General features: G+C 49.6%; 1 protein-coding gene across 6 annotated transcripts in view; it reads left to right on the top strand.

The window, feature by feature from the left end:
• Positions 1 to 15,242, top strand: part of HPCAL1 (hippocalcin like 1) — a 133,795-nt gene that overhangs the window by 77,262 nt on the left and 41,291 nt on the right. For 3 of the 6 annotated variants that reach the window (XM_072332643.1, XM_072332639.1, XM_072332638.1), the window contains exon 1: positions 8,771 to 9,009. The exons of 1 other annotated variant lie outside the window; for it this stretch is intronic. The gene's annotated coding sequence lies outside the window, so the exon portion shown is untranslated. Of the gene's footprint in view, positions 1 to 8,769; positions 9,010 to 9,772; positions 9,903 to 15,242 lie in introns of those variants that run through there. 2 more of the 6 variants (XM_072332644.1, XM_072332640.1) reach the window with 2 other exon arrangements.

The following is a 15,242-nucleotide window of genomic DNA, read 5'->3' as shown; positions in this document are numbered from 1 at the left end:
GGAGCAGAGGAAACTCTGTTGTTTCTTTTCAGTGGGTATAGTTAAGACACCACCATCACACCTCCCCATGCTTTGATGGCACATCGCAGTGTGGCCGAGCACTGCAGTGCCAAATCAACATAAAACACCAGAGAGAGAAACTGAGCTTTTTGATTTTCCCTATTTAGCAGGGTTTTACCCATTCTATGCAAGAAGCCTTTGTATTAATATCTTATCTGTAGCATCTAACTTTAGTGTCTAACATAGCAACTGCAGCCTTGGAGGCAAAATGAAGTCCCGTGTAATAGACTGGTAGACAGCAGTCGGTGAAATGAAAATGTGCTGGTTTAAATCATAAGTTCTTCACCCCTGTTATTTCTTTCTGTTCTCTCACTCAGTCATTCTATTAGCTGAGAGGAAGACCATCACAGCCAGACTGTTGTTTAATCATTGGTTTCTCTGACTTAGAGAGGACACCAAGTGTTCTTATATGCATAAATGTGCCTGATGCCTTGGCTGTCCATATGCTAAGTCACATGCAGGCACTGTGGCATCCCTGGGGCGACCTTAATACAGCTGTAGGTAGGAAAGAGCACTTTAGTCTTAATACAGCTGTACAGCTTACATCTGCTGTTCCCAGCCTCACTGCCAGTCATCACAGCTCTCACTATTCATTTTTCCTCAAAGGGGAGGAAAGCAACTAAGACAAACTCCTGCTAAGGGGAAGAAGAGCAGTGACACAATGATGGAGTATTGCAACTATTTGTTTTCTTGGCACAGCAGCAGGCATGGCAAGTAGGTTGGAGAGGAAAAACCATGCAAAAACTCCATCACACATTGTGCTGTAGCTACCTTTTCTGAACTTTCAGTCGTTCCACATTACGTCATTCAAATCAGACTAAGAAACTCTCAAGGGTATGGCAAATACCACCATCTCATCTCTCCTCACCCTCCAAGGTCATTGAAAACGGGTCAGGAAAGTGCCCTGGAAGATACTGCAGAGAACAAGCTTCCTTCAGCAGTGGAATACACTGTAAAATTGGACCTGCTCTTTTCCACCTCTGGATTCCGTGACCCAGATGACTGGCAAAGCCCCTCGTGTATTTGCTTTGGTAGTACATTAAATACTGTCTCTGCCTGTCAAATCAATTCTCTTGCCCACAGCTGGCATTTCCCAAGCAGCCCAAGCTGGCAATGCAATGGAAAGGAGCACCGATGGATGAGATTGATGCCTGCAACAATCTGAGTCCCAGCATCTGGTAGCAAAAATTGTGAGGCTCAATAGATGGGCCCTGTCTGCAGTGGAACCAAATCCTGGCTCTTGGAGCTCCCATCTGGCCTGAAAATGGCTGGGGCAGTCAGCTGCCTTCAGGGAGGGAGCTCTGGGTCCCCACAGCCATCACAGCTATCAGGAGATCCAGAGGGAAGGAGCACTGTGAGTTTTAAATCCTTGGCAGCAGTTCCCTCTGATAGTTTTTGGGTGGGGGTAAGAGGAATTGAAATCCCCAGGAACACAAAGAGCTTCAGGTCTGGCTGACGAACTGCTCAAAAAGGGTAAATATTGCTTTAACACCTCCCCAGAATCAATCACACCAAAACCCAGCAAGGCGGGTAATAACTGGAGATTAGCAGTAGCCTTAATGCTGCTACCAGAGCTCATGTTATTATGGCAGATATTTAAAGAATAGCAGTGTGCCACACATCTCGACTTTCATCTCCACCAAATCCCTTGGTGATTAAGCACCGGACAGCAGAAGGAATTTCTCAGGGTAATTTCAGATTCAGCAGAGCTGGAATGATCCAGATGAATCTAATTCAATCCCTCATTGTTTCTGTCTTCTGATTATAGAAACAGAATGAAAAGCAGAAAGAAAATCAACCGAAAGGATGCCAAAGCAGCTATGGCACCATGGTTGGTAAAGACCCACATTAGGTGAGCACAGGGTTACTGGATTGGCTTAATAAACAAGGGGAAATGGTTTTAAACTTAAAGAGAGATTTAGATTGGATTTAATAGAGGAAGTATGTTGGAATATGACCGCGGGAGACGTGCCTCATATATCATGGTCAGCAGGTCTCAGTTTATTAGGTGTAACAGCATCTTGTTTATACAGTCAGTAATAAGCTCATACATATTGCAAAAGTAAAGCTCAAGATTGGTGGGTTATACATTACTTCATTTGACCTTTATGGTTAGTCTTATGGTTACTTTTCTTCATAGCTATGCCTACACATTGCTACACATCTTGTTTTTCCCTTTAGACCGTCCTTGTTTCTCGCTACATATTTTGTCCTTAGCTACATATCCTGTCTTTCACATCCTGATATCTCCTCATTGTTGCCACTAGTCACATACCTTCTCTTACAATTTAACTAATGGAATCTCATCATGTCCTTTCTCACGGAGCCACTCTGCACAAACACTCTCCACACTTCCCCTGTTTTCTTTTTGGGCAACTAAGAAGGCATTGTATTTTGAGTCGATCATTCTCATTAGTAAATGCAACATAACAACATTACTGTTAAACCTACTAAAAAGAACAAACATATTTGTACTGCAACCTAAGTTTCTGCAACCTGGAAATAAATCCGTGAGGGTCCCATTGTGTTAATCTGTAACCAGTTAAAAAATCTTCAATTTTCATATACTCTGATATGTTGAATTTTAATGACCACTAAGATTTGTGCAATAAATACTTTTAGGATGCTCATAACCATGCTCTACCGACTGAGATAGCTGGGCTAATAATTGATTAATGATCATGCAATTTACGAAGTAGCATATCAAATAGAACCAACTTTAGAGGACAAATGTACTAGAATATCACTAGGGGCATTATTACTTATTGGCCCTTGAGAAACAGTAAACAGTGTTTGTGGTGAATACGACAGGTGGTGCCAGCAGGGCGTCCCCTGCTTCAAAGTGCACCTTTCCTCTCTCACCCACCACAGATTCTCTCCTGCATTCAGGGTCTGAAGGATTTCTTCCAGTTGTACACCATATCCGCGTGGCCAGTGCGTGATATAGAGGCCAAGTGGAACACCTGCTTGGAAACCAAGTATCAAATTTAATTCTATTAGCGTGTGCCTTTGTCTCAAATGATGCATGGTTATATTTTAAAATCCCAATTAGTTGGATGTAAGAGAGGTAACCATTCTACGATACAGGGTCATCCCTTTGCCTGGGATTCCTTTCCAGATTTTTTCCTTGCAAATTAAGAAAAGCTAATTAATAGATTAGTAACATCATAACTAAGTCCTGTTTAATACACATTTGAACTATTACCATGCTGGAACCCACGTAAGGCCAGTCTCTGTGGAAATATGAGCACATTCACAACCCCAAGTTGTCAGTGGTAAGGGACAGTCCCAAAGTCCTGCGGCCATATTCCAAACATTAACCATAGGCTGTTCCTTGAGCACTGGGGAAGCTTCAAAAGAACGATCCACATAAGCTGTATCTGTACGAACATGATTCAAAAAATTCAGCACAAGCAAAACAAGCAAAACCTTGCATAATATTTCTTGTAGTGTGTCTCCCATATTCCCACTTTTTTGTTTAATAATAACAAGAATGGATTTCAATATTTGATAAACGTGATTAGTGATAGCTTGTCCAGTGGGAGAACGAGCAATGGCTGTAGTATGTTCAACAGCCCCATCTTGGAGGAAAGTTTGAATGGCCTTAGAGGTATATGCAGGCCCATTATCTGTTTTTGTAATTTGTGGGATTCCTATAGCAGCATAAGCTGATAACCAGTGTTTACGGGCATTGTGACTGTTTTCACTTGTATGTGCTGTGGCAAATATGTAAGAAGAGTGAGTATCTATTGTCACATGTGCATATTTTAGACAGCCAAATTCAGGAATGTGAGTGACATCTGTCTGCCACAGTTGAAGAGGTGCTGTGTTACGTGGATTTGTCCCAATTTGAGGCAAAGGGGCAATCACCTGGCAGTCTGGGCATGTTAGAGTAATGTTACGGTCCTGATCCACTGTCAGTTGGAATTGTTTTTGTAAGGCTCTCCTGTTATGATGGAAAATTTGATGGGGGAGTCGTGCTTGCTCAAATAATTGAGGAGCAGCAAGAGCGACTGTGGCTCGATCAGCCTTGCAGTTGCCCTCGGTTAAAGGACAAGGCAATGTAGTATGCGATTGAGTGTCATAATGCAAAACTTGCTTGAGCTGTACAAACAAAACCTTATTAACTTCCTTAAGAAAGGATTCTTTGATCCGTTGAATGATACCTGCAACATACAAAGAGTCAGTTATTATATTAAGCTTCTGTTCTGAAAAAATTTGAAAAGCTCGAACTACTGCAGTGAGTTCTGCAACTTGAGGTGATCCATCAACAACATGTACGTCTGATTGCCATTGTGTAGCAGTCGCACGCCAGAGAACCTCTGCTTGGTGCGTCTTGCCGGAGCCACCTGTAAATACAGTAACAGCATTGGGTATTGGAACATGTGAACGTAAAGCATTAGTAGCAAGGGGGATATCAGTCAAATTATGTAGCTGGTATTCAGTCATAAACACAGTGTATTGCATAGGAGAGAGGATCATTCGTAACACAGTTTTCGATCCGTCCGTGTCTTTAACCTTGTTACACGCGGGCTGCAGAGACGCAGACGCAGGAGTCATAGCTGCGGCAGAGAGAGGCAGCGTCCCGACGAGTGACGTGGGCGGGGCGGAAGGCGGCAGTTGGCTGGTAACGGCCGCTTGTGTCCGAGCGCGGCCTCTGTTCTTTCTTGCGCTGGGCTGGAGGTTTCTCGACCAGCGTTGGCAGCTGACGGTGTTGTGGTTGTCCGAGCGGCAGTTCTGGCACCATACACTGGCGACTTGACAGTCGCGACGGATGTGTCCGGTATTTCCACAACGGTAGCACTTCATGCGGGAGCTGTTCTGCGAGCGGGGGCTTATAGAAACTGCAGCTTGGAAGGGTGCAAGGGCAGCTAACACTTGATTCTGAGAAGCCTCAGCCTGTGCCTTTAATCCTGCCCCTACCTCCTTAATAGCCTTAATTATGAAAGCCTGAACCCCTGTGGGCACACTCGATAATCTGTCTAACGCCTCCTCTATTGACCAATTACTCCTCAAAGTATTTAGAATGCCACGAGCTGTAGCGTTACAGTTTTGAAGTGCACACTGTTTCAGCATTATTTCTCTCATGTATTCTGGTACTCCAGCCTTCTCTATGGCTACAGCTACCTTATCTATAAACGCTCCAAAATCCTCATTTCTTCCCTGATGGATCCCCATATAAGACGGTAGCCCACCTGGTGCCTTGATCTTATCCATAGCCTGTCTGGCCAGATACATTGACTCCCTACATTTAACTGGCCCTAATAAAGCCTGGGCCCCCGTCCGGATGAAAGGACCCACCCCTAAAAGTTCTTCAACAGTTACATTATACAAGGGATCTCCCGGCTGCCTAACTATCGCCGTGCTCTGTTGGCACATCTCTTCCCAATAAGCATTAAACAGCCTAGCTATAGCCCGACAATCTGATGGCAACAAAACTTGAGTACTCCAGATATAATCCAACATCTGTCTCGCTAGCTCTCTTTTTACTCCAAACTGACTGACCGTAGACCACAATTGTGACAACAATTTCCAATCTAAAGCAGTGATAGCAGCCTGTATCCCGCCTGCAGGATTAGGTGCATACACCACCGGAAATGCCATCTGTTGCACAGCTTCCAACGCCTCACCGTCCCCTGCCTCTAAACAAGCCCACGCCAGCGCAGCCCAGCCCCCCCTCCGCTCCCGCGCGACGGCCTCCGCTAGGTCAGTCCCTGCCCCAGGGAGCGGCTCATTGCCAAGGGGGGTCGAGGGGGCCGGCTGTAGCGCCATGGTGGATGCAGGCGGCTCGTCTGACACAGACGTGCCGAGAGGCGGAGACGGGGCACTCGGCTCCGGGGCCACTGGCAACGCAGGCTCGGCAGCCAGCGGCAAATTTACGGTGGACACAGCAGGGGGCATCGGGCAATCTGACCACTCACTATAATTCTTATTCCTCCCCTGCACAACACTAGCTTGCTCTGTCGCTTTCTTTTCTGCCTGATATCGCAACAACTCATTATAAACCAGACTCATCCACACACTCATCCACACACACATAAACACACGCCACCACTTTCCGCATTTTTTAGCCTTTTTCTCCCCTTCTATCATTCCCTGCTCAGTAAGATCATGCACCAAAAGCGGATTCTGAAATAACCCTTTAGTATATCCGTACGCTAATAACTTGGGGAGTTCCTTTCCTATGTCTATACCTTTAAAGTGTCTCCTACTTAGAAAAGCGGAGAACAAATTATATGCTGCTTGCCTGTCCATATTTACTCACGTCGGTACCGTTGCAGCCTTCCAGGCTTCGGCAGCACGTATCGGTCAAGCCCACCTGTCGTGGTCGCCTGAGACGCGGAGCTTTAATTCGGCTCTTTCGTCGTCCTCGCTGCTTAAGGACCCGAACCCATCGCAGTCCCAACCGTGGCAACTTCCTTTTTCCCTGGCAAGGATTTCGTCTTCTTCTTACTTAGCGGAAGAAGATGGTCCCTGTTCGGGCGCCATTTGTTGGAATATGACCGCGGGAGACGTGCCTCATATATCATGGTCAGCAGGTCTCAGTTTATTAGGTGTAACAGCATCTTGTTTATACAGTCAGTAATAAGCTCATACATATTGCAAAAGTAAAGCTCAAGATTGGTGGGTTATACATTACTTCATTTGACCTTTATGGTTAGTCTTATGGTTACTTTTCTTCATAGCTATGCCTACACATTGCTACACATCTTGTTTTTCCCTTTAGACCGTCCTTGTTTCTCGCTACATATTTTGTCCTTAGCTACATATCCTGTCTTTCACATCCTGATATCTCCTCATTGTTGCCACTAGTCACATACCTTCTCTTACAATTTAACTAATGGAATCTCATCATGTCCTTTCTCACGGAGCCACTCTGCACAAACACTCTCCACAGAAGTATTTTACAGTAAGGGTGGTGAGGCACTGGCACAGGTTGCCCAGAGGGGTGGTGGATGCCCCATCCCTGGAGACACCCAAGGTCAGGCTGGATGGGGCACTTCTCAAAGCACAGAGGGCTCCTGACAGCAACATGAGTGCTCCACCACATGAGTTCAGAGCCACATCTATCAGCACCCATCTCCATCCTCAGCACCCCATGGGTCAGCCCAAGTGTGCTCACAGTCCCTGAGCCCCAGCAGTGGGCCGTGACAGCCAGAAGGGCCAGTTGTATCCTGGGGTGCACCTGGCCCAGCACTGCCACTGAGCAAGGGGAGGGGTTGTCCTCCTCTGCTCTGCAGCCTCACCTCCTGCACTGTGTGTGGGCTGGGGGCCACAGTGTAAGAGGGACATAAAGCTACAAGAGAGCATCCCAAGGAAGACTGTGAGGATGGGGAAGGGTCTGGAGGGCCATGTGTGTGAGGAGCAGCTGACGGTGGGGTGAAGGGCTGTCACTGCCTGTGTGACTGCCTGCCCCAAATGAGCCCCAGCACCTGGCAGCGCTCACACAGGGTGTGCAGGGAAACAGAGGGGATTACTCATGTGTAACCACCCCCCGCGAGGAGGAGCGGGCTGCAGGCGTGTGAAGTTGGCAGTGACGGTGCTTGCATATAGTTTTCCATTCTGTGTTCCTGTTCGAGTCGCTTCTAGTTTTAACAGCGCAGGTTCGCCAGCTTCCCAGCTTGTTTTTTGCCTTGGGCCGACCTTTATGTGTATAAACATACAGGTAATTTTTTAAGTTGGCAGAATGGTTGAGCTGCTCTGAAAGGGGCTGGAGAAATGGGTTACTGCCGAGCAACACTTTCAGCTTTGCATCGATAGTTACAATGTATTCCAGCTTTGCCATAGAGGTGAAAGGTGGCTTTTGTTCTATTTTTTCCCCCCTTTTTTAGTTTTCTGCCCTCACAATGGAGGTACGGAGATAAGCTTTGAAAACCTGCAGTTCGGAGGCAGTGGGTTTTTTGTGCCTCCCAAGGTTTGTTGCTGAAATCTCTCCAGATCTTTTGTTCCTGGTGTGGCCCTGATTTCAGCTCTGCTCGGTTCTTATCTCACACCCGCACCGAATGTGCTCGCCTGGACTCCTATGAAGGAAGGCAGAGTGAAAGCTGCCGATAAGGCTACAACGGGAACGGCGTTCAATTCTCTATACGTTCCTGACTTGAAAGCGTGCGCCGGGCAGGAGCTGAGGGACAAACAGAAATCCTAAAGGAAGGACTCATTCCCCTGTGCGCTCTGCAGGCCGTAGCTCTGAGCAAGGCTTCCCATGACCTCCCTCGAGAAGCAGCTTAGCACCGAGCCCTCAATCCCCTCCATTTTGTGGCGGGGTGCGCTTTGCAGGCGGCTGTCCCCGGCCAGCGGCAGCGCACCCATAGGGGATCCACCTGCCCGGCCTCGTCGGGCACGGCTAGAGCGGGGTGGGGGGGAAGCGCCGGCTGCGGTGGCAGAACTCGTTGTAGGGCCTGCAGCAGAGCGCTTCCTTGTTTGCATTGGGGTTAAAAGGAAAGAAAAAAAAAAAAAAAAAAAAAAAAAAAAAAAAAAAGGAGAAAAAAAATAGGAAAAATAAAAGGGGGGGGAAAAAAAGGAAAAAAAAAAGATAAAAAAATATTAAAAAATAATTAAACACAGAAGAGGGAATTAAAAAAGAAAAGCGGAGAGAGAAACTTTTCCCCGCCGCCCCGCACTTCCTGCCCCGCGGCGGCCGGGCGATACCAAGTGGCGGCGGCGGGCGGGCGGCCCCGGCGGGGCGCGGCGCTGCGCAGGGCTGCGGGGTACGGCCGCGCTCCGCCCCCCGGCGCCGCCGCTGCCCCGCGGGGAAGTTGCGCTCCGTGCCTCGCTTTCCCGCTCGCTCCCTCGGCGGCGGCTCCTTCCTCCCCCTCCCTCCAATGCGCCTCCCGCTCATTTCCTCTTTTCCTCTCCGCTCGCCGCCGCTCCGCAGGCGTGCGGCTCGCCCGGGCTCCGCCGCGGAGTTGTAGCTGCCGGGAGGCCGCCGCGGGACCGCTCCGCAGCCGGGTGAGGGGCGGCGGGCTGCGGGGCGGCGAGGGGGGGCGGCGAGGGGCAGCGCCGGGGATGCGCGGCCGCCGGCGGCCGTAGCGCTGCGGGTGGAGGTGCGCGGTGCCGAGCGCTGTGCGGCTGCCGGGAAGAACGGACGCGGGGATCCGTGCGTGTCCGCGCGTTCCGCGTGCGTTGGGGGGGAGCTCAGAGCCGGCGAAGTTCGCGCAGCACGAGTGCCGTTCGGGGAGTCGGCTTCCCCAGATCTTACTTCCTATTGCCGGCTCTCGAACCGGCCCTGGCGGAACGCGGCCGCCGAACGGCTCCGCTTCGGTCGCCCCTCCCCCGGGACCGGGGGCAGCGGCCGATGTCCGCGCGGTGCCCCGCTCCGGCTTTGCGGGCGCGCCGGTAACGGGCGGAAGCAGCGGCCGCAGCGGGAGGGGGCTCACGGGCGGAATGCCGGGCGGGGAAGTTTCGGCTTAGTTTGAGAGAAGGCGGCCGGGCAGTTTGTGTGCGTATGAGAAAACGCCGGTTGTATTTCCGCAGGAATACTGCTAGGCGAGCGCTGGAGCTGAGGGCTGTACTGTAGTCCCGTTCACAAATGGAAATGTGGCAGAGAGACGGAGTTTTCTTTGCGGGGAAAACAAAACGGGGGAGGCAATTATTCCGTCCCCGACACGTTTTCTCAATGGGAGCCGTTTGTTGTGGCCGTGGGTTCAAACGCTCCCGGCGCTTCTCGGCACAGCCCGGCTGCCGTTCGGGCAGCGGCCGCCCTGGGTGGGTCCGCGGCGTCGCGTGGTGCCGGGGATGCTGCGTGTGCCCGCACGGGGACCGCATCGCCGCCGGTGCTGAGCCCCGGGGCCCTTCGGAGCGGATCGCACGGCAGCTGCGTGCCTCGGCTGTCATCTGGTGCGGTGAGGCTCGCGGGAAGGCACTCTGTGTGCATCTCTGCCTACGCGAGATGGGGAGATGCCGGCCGGCAGCGCTGCTTCTCTGCCACACCTGCCTTCTTCTTGCCTTCAGTGTAATGGTTGTGTCTGGCTTCAAGTGTAGGAAACTGTGTAGGGGAGGGGAAAACAAGAACCGCTCGCCTCTTTAGAATGGATGTCGCAATGCTGGCAGCAGAGCTGGTGTGCTGTCAGCTATCCCAGTGAAAAAAGCGCTTTTTGTTGGCGCTGCTTCGTCTTCTTGGGGAGCAGAGCTGGGTGGGGAGAGCTGTGCCAGCTGCAGAGGCTCTCTGTGTTACAGCTGGATGCAGGGCTGGCACCGGGCGTAAGGGACAAGCTGGTTTGGGCTGATGTAGCCCGAGCAACAGTCAGCTTGGGGACTGTGACTCTGCAGAAGAAAAAAAACCCATAAAAACAAAACCCAAAGGAATCCGACACGATCTGTGATTCGGAATGGTTGCGATTCAAAAAGATTCGCGCAGCATCATTTGTTGTTATTTTTGAAGCCGTGCAAATAGTTTTTGATGTATCGATCGCCTTGATTTGAGAAGGATGGAAATGCTGGTAGGCGAAGTGGGCAATCTGAGTTGGAATTCTACAGGGTAGGGATTTTTCTTGCTTTCGGTGACGTGACACTGTGAGGAATGTGCTGTGTGTGTGTGTGTGAGATGCACTGATGCTCGTGGGAAGGGGATCTCTCACTTGCAGAGCTGCTGCTCCTTCCTTCAAACCCGACTCCTAGGTCAGCTTCAGTACCAAGTGCTGTGTGTTATCCAGCGAGTGGAACAAAAACTGACCATTTTTTTTCTGAAATGTGCTCTTTCCCTTGTTCCTCCTGTGCTTCCCATAGTGGTTCTACGTGGGATCGGCTTCTTTGTTCGCTGTCTGTGTTAGCAAACAGTTGCAGTGCCCAAGTTGAGTGCCTTCACGGAGCTTAGCGAAGCTGCTTTCTCTTGGCACTTGGTAGCCCATGCTGGCTGCATCACTGCATGGTGTGGAATCCCACGCCATGGGTTTGGGGAGGTTTTGCTCTTGCAGAATTCTTGGGGTTTAGCTTTGGTGAGCAGAAAATGTTTTAAATCAATGCCTGAATTTTCCCACTTTCCGATAATCCTCTGCCATCCCAGAGAGTGTCAGGAGGCAAACAATTATCTCCGTGTTATCAGCCTTTTGGTGAGTAAAAGCCATCACAGTTTGGCTGTACTTTGTTAACCTGCTAATTAACCCATTGATTTCTGCTTTGCCTGACTTTCCCAGATAAGTATCTGCCTGTTGTCATGCTCCAATGGCAATAATATGGTGAGCTTTAAACCCTGGGGCCATATTCTTCATGAAGGAGCTCCAGGTCCTTTTACCAGCAGGGAGAATGAATTCTCCAGCTGAATCTTCTGGAACTGATTCTTCTGTGGAAATCCAGTGCCAATGGCTGGGAGACCCATAGGATGCGTTGTGCAATGAACTATGTATTCCCTTGCACTGTCTGTGCTGCAATTAGAAGGCAGGAGCTTGGAATCTGCATCCAGCTCGTAATGTGAGAGAGACTGCATGTCTCCTGGGCTGCATCGCACAACATGTGCCACTGGCAGTAAGAGATGCTGCTTGTAACTAGGGAGTTCATAGGGGCTTGTGAATAACCTGTGCAGAAATAATGGCAAATGGTTCTTTGTGCTGTTCCAGCGTTGCTTGTCCTGTAGGCGTGTTTCTCTTTAAAGTCAAAGAAAGAAGCAAGGAGTTTAAAGAATTTGTTGAGCTCTGTAGAAACTGACATTGGCAACATTTGGTGCCTAAGATACCCACTCCAACCTGACCAGCTTTTCTCTTCTCTTGCACACTCAAAATGTTTTTCCTGATGACTGAATTACCTGTATTGAGCAACACAATCTACTTGATATCTGTCTGGCAAAAAAGCAGGACCAAATCCTGGGCACAGCTATAGTTACGTACAGCTAATGCATCCTCCTTTGAGACCTGCCAGTTTTGTTGATGACTTCTACAAACAGTTCTTGGAGGCCATCTTTTCTTTTTCTGCCCAGGCTTTCGTAAGGAAATGAATGCACTTTATACAACTGAGAGAGAAAAAATGATCTCCGTTAGGATTTCAGTGGCTGTGATCTTAACCTCATCAGAAAGGTGTCTGGCTGATGGTAAACCTTCAGAACTCCAGCTGGGTTGGAAAGTTTGGCTGGTAGGGACAGCTGGAGACCTGAAGGGCGGGAGGCTGAGCCCCAAGAGGCTGCATTGGCCTCAGAGATGCTTGCTAGAAATGAGGCATACCGAGATCCTGATGCTTGTGCCAGGAGGGTTGGCTAAGCTGAAGCAGCTGGTTTTACAATTAGATTGAATTTCTGTTTCAGACAATGTGTTTATCATAAGGAATTAACCAGCGTGCTAGTCAGAGTGGCAGAGGTGTTTGTTTCCAGTTCTCCAACCATGCAGTGTGCCAGCATTGGGAACGTGCTTCCCACAAGTGGAAGTGCAGGAAGCATTTCACAGAGAGCAGTGAGGCCGAAGGGATGCGAGTGTGCACACGTGTGTGCTGGTATGCAAATACCAAACATGTGTTTTGAAGGAATAATGAACCTTGCTCCTAGCTGTGATCAGAGAATCACAGAGTCATCAAAGTGGAAAAGACCACTGAGATCATGCTGTCCAACCACCAGCCCATCCCCACTCTGCCCACTGACCACATCCCTCAGTGCCACATTTTCTTGTTCCTTGACCACCTCTGCTGACAGTGATCCCACAGCCTCCCTGTGCAGCCTGTGCCACTGCCTCACCACTCCTTCTGAAAAGAAATATGTCCTAATATCCAACCTGAACCACCTCTGGCACAACACGAGCCCATTCCCTCTCATCCTATCACTGTTACCTGGATGAAGAGGCTGACCCCCACCTCACCACAGCCTCCTTTTAGCGGGTGATAGATGGTGCAGCTCTGGCATGGGCTTGGAAAGCAGATCTTTCTGATGCTTGGGAATTGGCACGTGACTCCTGCAACATTATTTTACATAGGCGAGGGTGGCTGTAGTGGGAGGTAAAGAAAAAGCCTTCCAGGGGCCACGCATTCTGTTCTTGTAATTCACCTCTGTGAATGTGCCTGCACAGAATGGATGCTTTTTGCTGTGCTGAGGTAGCAGGATTTTTTTCTAGGTTTCTCTAAAGGGCACTGTGAGCAGGATTCTCTCTTCTTGGCAGCTCTTCTGTTGTGTGAAGAGAGAGAGCTTGCTGCTGCTGGTCCTGCCAAGCTTAGCTGTCAGAGCGGTTAGCACTGGTGGGGCAGTGTTTGCTTTTCCCCTTTATCCGGGCTTTTTTTCAACAAGTAAATGGTGTTTCTCAAAGGGTATCGTTTTGCATTTCTTAGAACGGAGCTTCTCAAGGGGCAAGGGGAGCAGTTTGCAAGCTGGCAGCAGGGCTGAGCAGGGAGGATGCTGGGTGTGCATCTCCAGCAGCATGGAGCTCAGTTATTAAATGCGTGATCGAAAGCAAACATGCAGAAAGCAAGCGTACTTCATGGTGCTTAGGAAAGGGCCTCGGAGCAACATCTGTTAAGTCTATTAGAAGGCACTGGAAAAACCTTTATCCCCTTCACCAGAGCTGAAGGGAACACAGCAACTTAAAACTTTGGCTTGGAAGCAGCTGCCTGGAAGGAGCTGTCTGGCTCACTGCATCGAGGCTGCTGCATCTCCAAACGCTCCCAAGGCGCAGCCCCGAGCAAGCTCCTGCTGCTGCCTCTTTTGTTCCTGCTATTGCCTCCAGCTTACAGTGCAAGTGTCTGCTGAAATGATTCCTCCGTTTTGTGTCACCGCTTGGTTTAATTTCCTCTCGCTGCCGTTTGTCCTTCTAATGCTCTTGTAAAGAGATGGCTACAGTTACTGTAGGGTAGAGAGAAGAAAGTGGAATCAGCATAAAAGCTCTTAGTGATTAGGCACTGCTTTGATTTCCACTGCACTGAGTTTTATTGTTCTTGAGCTAAAGTGTGTGAGGTTTGTAGTTGGAAATGCAGATGCTTCAGTCACCTTTTGTGACCAGTCTGAAAGCCAGATTGATGTAAATGAACAGGAGTTTCAGCATCAGCTCTCTCTCCTGTCTTTGTGCAATAGCACCTTGGTGGCTGCATCCTGCCAAAACCTAGCACTGCAGGGAGCCCAGTTCCTCAAAGCCAGCAGCAAACAGGAGGAAGTTTCCTCTCAGCTTAGGCTTGATTCGATGCAAACCCACTGAGATGGAAAGGCCCTGTAAGCTCCTTTCCCCTGGCTTTCTTAGGGAATGTGCTTGTGGTGGCTGGAGCCATGCTCAGGCTGTGGGAAGCCGTTCTGCCAGGCTGAGCTGGGGCTTGCTCTGATTGTCAGAGGATGTATCAGAAGCTTATTATGGGTGTTTGTTTTTAATGGAAATTGGGTTTCATTCCAGCTGAGGGTAATTGGAGCTGTAGAAATGGTCTGAAAGCAAACAAGAGTGAGCTTTGAAGCCTCTTGCCACAGCTTTCTATTCTCCTGGTGTCATGGTTCTTAAAATGGTGTTTGTTCCTAAACCTCACCATTACATGCCGTTACAAGAGCTGCCTTTCCCTCAGGTGACACACAGGGTGAGGGAGGACTGCTCTTCAGCTTGAACACCCTCCAACCCTCCTCTCCTGCACTGCAGGGCTTCCTTGATGCTGCAGGCCAGCATGCACAGCCAGGTCCCAGTCCTGGTGGCACTGAAGAACCTGTCCTTTTGTCATGCTGAGGTTCTGTTTGGTCCTCAGAAGCCAACAGCAGGGGACACCCTGCCAAAACAGTTTGGTGCAGGAAGGTTTTGCCACATTCAAGCCTCTTAGCATTGCCACTCTTGGCTCTCTTCGACACTTGCCTGTGTCTTCCATCTCCTCCAGCTGGGACTGTCAGCAAGCTGTGCACAGGGCATGCTGCTGCTTTCAAGAAGGCTTGTCCCTTCGGTGAAGCATGCCATTACAAGCTGAGAGCACCAGCAACAAGTACATTTATCAAGTGCTGATTTTTATGGGAGTAATTCAGAAAGACAGCTTTGATTTTGCCATTTCCAGAGCTCTAGCTTGCTGCAGGACACAGTCAAGAGGCCAGACTAACTCAAATTGCTAAGAGGGTGAGCCTCTTTTTCCGGGTAATAGTGATAGAGCGAGAGGTAACAGCCTCAAGCTGTGGCAGGGGAGGCTCAGATTGGATATTAGGAAATACTTCATGTCAGACAGAGTATTGAGGCAGTGGCACAGGCTGCACAGGGAGGTGGTGGAGTCACCGTCCTTGGAGGTGCTCAGGAGATGTGGAGATGTGGCACTGAGGGATGCGG

Source organism: Excalfactoria chinensis, chromosome 3 (genome assembly GCF_039878825.1).
Source record: "Excalfactoria chinensis isolate bCotChi1 chromosome 3, bCotChi1.hap2, whole genome shotgun sequence".
Taxonomy (NCBI): domain Eukaryota; kingdom Metazoa; phylum Chordata; class Aves; order Galliformes; family Phasianidae; genus Excalfactoria; species Excalfactoria chinensis.
Note: the sequence above shows the minus strand (reverse complement) of the source record. Positions and strands in the feature narration are given on the sequence as shown.